Raw genomic sequence first — 5,000 nt, forward strand, 5'->3', positions numbered from 1 at the left:
CTAATCACTACTAATCACTATTTTCATTTGATATTCTATAATATAAGTAATATAACTATATATTCCAATTTGCAAATTTATGTATATTATTTAAATGAAATAAATAAAAAAAAATGCAATTTAAAATAAAATAATTTCTATATAGAATTATATGGGGAATGGTGATTAGAATGAACGATTCATAAATAGAAATCACAAATAAAAAAATTTCGATGGAATAATGAAAGAAAGAAAAATACGTCGAATTGCATCATATTAGTCCATTATATTTATTTTATATTGACAATTTCAAAAAACTATTCATACTATGATCATAGTATGATGGCAGTCGGGCAAGTATGCCCCCATCGTCTAGTGGTCCAGGACATCTCTCTTTCAAGGAGGCAGCGGGGATTCGACTTCCCCTGGGGGTAGGGTACTACGAAAGGAAGTTGATCATGGATTATCAACAAGCTTGGAATTGATTCTTCCCGGGTCGATGCCCGAGCGGTTAATGGGGACGGACTGTAAATTCGTTGGCAATATGTCTACGCTGGTTCAAATCCAGCTCGGCCCAATATATCGCGTATCCACCATAAAATGATATAACCTATTTGTCCTTCTACAGAAATACTTGACTTGATATGAAAGAATAAAAAAAAAAACTCTTTTTTTATTCATTGACAGATTGATAATCAATCAATTTTACAATAACGAAAAAATAAATATTAATCCATGCTTCTCACACTAAAGTCCATGTCTCCGCGCATATCAATCTATTACTTTATTACTCGCGTCTCTGTCTGGTAGAATATGACAATTCGAATCAAAAATCTACATAGAAAGGTTTGAAGGAAATTAAATCAACAACATATGTTGTACACTTTATTTCCCTGGGATTGTAGTTCAATTGGTCAGAGCACCGCCCTGTCAAGGCGGAAGCTGCGGGTTCGAGTCCCGTCAGTCCCGATGGATCCAAATCCAATAAAAAAAAAATACATCAATTAATCTCTTCCTTTCCTGTGAAAGAGAGAACAAATAACATAACTGAATTTTATTCCAAACGGGATCTCTCTTATTTTTTTTCCACATTTTTCAACAAAAAAATATGGGAATTTTGATTTCTTCAACGAGTACTAATTGATGGGAGAAAGACATATGTGCCATATGTGAATTACCACAATTATTGGTAGCATCATATTCAGGATTCGAAGGCGTACTGGGTCTAGTTGATTACGCCCGATTTTTCTAATGAAATAGAGTACTATACGTTTCCGGAAAGCACATACATAAAGGGAATTTGGACGATACAAAATAAAGTTTACATAGTAAACTTTGATCTAATTTTTCGTCTGAAAGCAAAATATATCCGTTCTGGCTCCGATTTTTTGTAACCTCAATTAGTAAATTCAATTACTAATTTGAATTTGAAATAATCTATCTTATTAAAATTTAACACTTAACTTTTGATATATACGTCCCACTACTAATTCAAGGAAAGAGGATATTAATACAAACAAGGATCCCATCTATCTCTCTTAGTGAGGTAATTAAGAATTTTTGAAAGTTTAAGTTTCGTTTTTATTTCTTTTTTTTAAGAAGATTTTATAAGTACAAAAAAAGGAAGGAGTTTAGTTCGAACCTACCTCCTTTTCCTTTTTTGAATTTCGCTGCTATTCTTTGCTTGAGTTTGTTTATAAACAATGTAAGGGTAAAGGTAGTCTGATGAGACTTCATCAGATGATTGCATTGAATAAGAGGGCAGTAGATTATAGAAAAGAAAGAATGCAAAAAATTATAAATAAAAAAAAGTAACGAAATTCTTGATTGCATCAGGAATCCCATTTTGTTTAAATTCGGTATGGATAAAAGATCTTCCTATGTTATACTATTCAATTCTCGACGATGAATCGATTTGATAGCTCCGATATTGTTATTCATGATATTTTAATACGATTCGATATCATCGAGATGCAACGCATCCCCTTGAATTTACAAGCGAAACATTTATCATCTCTATGGGATTAAATCCCGAGTTATTGCGAATAAAAAATGAAACGATGATATTATGGAAGTAAATATTCTCGCATTTATTGCTACTGCACTGTTCATTCTAGTTCCGACCGCCTTTTTACTTATAATATACGTAAAAACAATCAGTCAAAGTGATTAATTTGAATTAACCTTGACGTTTTAGTTCTTATCAATGATTGAAGATAAGAAAAATGAAAAGCATTAAAATTTCGCGTCTTAAATGAAATTGGCGGACTAGAATTATCAGTATTCTACGAGAGAAGTATTCGATAAGATCCGATAGTATGGTAGAAAGAAATATATGAATCCTTCTACCATACTATCTATTATTGTTATTGAAGTGTATAAATATAAAATTGTACTCTATAAAAATAGAGGTTGAATATCGATCAATTTGAATATAGATGAATATACAATATATATCTTTCTATTTATATATAGATATCATATCAATTACATATATGTAATATTAATCTAATATACATAGTGGCCCAATTCTATTTCTTTGCTTCATAATTCATGTTGATTAGAATGAATCTGAAATCAAATAATCGAAAGGCCACTAATTTTTTTTTAGCATTCGAAAGAAGTAATTGATTGAGCAGTTGACAGATGATCCAGGAGTTCGGTTCCATGGGAACTTTTTATCTTCGGATTTCGAAAAGAATTAGCAAACCCCATTTTTATTTAACGTTTGAAGCATGATATGAAATGAGTTCCCTAAAACAAGAAAAAATCCTATTTTGAAAATAACTAAAATACTAATAATAATAAATAAAAGAAGTGGTAAGCACGTAATATGTGGGTGGCTACCCCGAGGTACTATCTTATTATGAGGTAGTATATTATTATGCGTAGTATCTCATTGGACAACCACTATGTCTATGTTCTTTCGTGTTGAAAGTATGGATCCACTTAAAAACTTATAATCCGAACTCTTTTTTTTTTTACTTTTCAAAATAAAAGAAAAAAAGTTTTGCAGAACGATCTATAAAATAAACCAAAAACAATACAGTTTTATTTTTCAATTAGTAGTACTTCTAGAGTCCACTTCTTCCCCATACTACGAGGGAAAGAGAAAATGTAAAGACTACCATTAAAGCAGCCCAAGCGAGACTTACCATATCCATGTGAATTATGTCCCCTATCTCTATGAATATAAAAGAATTATTCCATTATTGCTCACTAATAATTATTATTCACTAATAATAGTGGAATCACTAGCGCATAGTCAAAAAGAGATTCGGGCACAACACCATTGATGAAACAATACAAAAAATCGAATTATCCCAAGTTATTATATGATTTCTAGTATAATCGAAAAAATTCAGTACAAATAAATAAAAGAGGCAGAAAAACTCTTGGAAGTATCAAAAGAATGTTAGTAACATGTAGGAATAATAAGACCTAGTCTTTCTTTTGTTGTCCTGCATTTCATTACATTAAGTAAAAAGTCTCAAAATAGAGAATCAAGATAGTATCTATCACATAACCCTACTATTATTCCTTTCTCATTTGATCTAATCTTTACTGTCCCCCCGATTGTTTCATAGAGACAATCGGAAGATGGGATGGCCTATTACATGCGTGGTTAGAGCTTATCGAAAAGAAATAAGTTCTTTTTTTAAGATTAAAATAAAAAAAAAAGCCAATTATTCATTCAATATAATATTGATTGAATGCTCGAGTACTCAGATACTTTCATGAGTCCGTATATCAAGTATCTTCCTCCTTTCCGTAAGGAAAAATGAAATTATATTCCCTAATTCAAGACCCAATGAGTAGACACTACATTAGTAGTCGAAGGGCTATCATCTCAAGATTTAACGATTATTTTTCATTACTCTACTAAATTCTGGAAACGAAACCTATACGCAAGGATTTATAACATTTTAGAGAACCCCAACGATGCTTAGAATCAAGCAAATCTAAAGATGCTTTTCTTCTAAAAAAAATGATAAAGTTATATCAGCAAAACAGAAGAGGGTATTTTGATTCTTTTGTTTGTTGCTGAGGCGACACCCGGATTTGAACTGGGGAAAAAGGGATTTGCAGTCCCCCGCCTTACCGCTCGGCCATGCCGCCAAAACGATACAAAATATTGGATTGGCTCTATCTCTTAGATAGATAGTATCTTACAACACACAATATCTAAAACGAAAAACCGCAAAACTTTGCTTTTTCTATTGAAAAAAAAATGTGGATTTTCATTCACAAAAGCAAAAAATCAGGACAAATGGGAACCGTTAACTTTAACTATTGACTGTGAATTCATAAATGATTCTTGGATTGAAATTGCAAATTCGGTTTCCCTAATGATATAAGAAAACAATCCAAAAATGGATACCTTACCTAAATAAATAAAAATTGATAGATAACTAATCATTACTAATCCATCCGTATTGATTCGTTTCCATAACCATAAAAAAATCCTTATTAATGACAATTTTAATAGCGATTATGAGTATATGTAAACCCCAGAACATAAACGATTACTATTATCTAAATCTAATATCTTATATATATATAAGATGTTTATAGGAAATGTTCGGAATTCTGTTTTTAGAATTTTTTTTTCATTATCATTAAATAGAAAATATAAATTTTTGATAGAGTACGACATGTGATGTTCCCCATAGAACTGTAATAAAGGAGGCGATATATATAACTAACTATATATATATATCTGCACATGTTTATTAATAAATACAAGTCCTTATACATACTTCAATCGCATTCTACGAATTCTACTAAAAAAAATATAGGTATAGGTAAAATATCTCTCTTCTATGCGAATTTTTTTTAACAGTGAAATCTACGAAAAAGTTCCATGTTGTTAAATAAAAAAAATTCTATATTGTTTCTTCAGATCAAATCCCGAATCTATTTATAGTACCCAATCCGATTGGAATATCATAATAATGGTAGAAATTGACTCACTTTTGTTTTGATATAGATATTTTATACAAAACTCCATAATTCTAAAT

This window comes from Cucumis melo, unplaced genomic scaffold (assembly GCF_025177605.1).
Source record: "Cucumis melo cultivar AY unplaced genomic scaffold, USDA_Cmelo_AY_1.0 utg001045l, whole genome shotgun sequence".
NCBI classification, from domain to species: Eukaryota; Viridiplantae; Streptophyta; class Magnoliopsida; order Cucurbitales; family Cucurbitaceae; genus Cucumis; species Cucumis melo.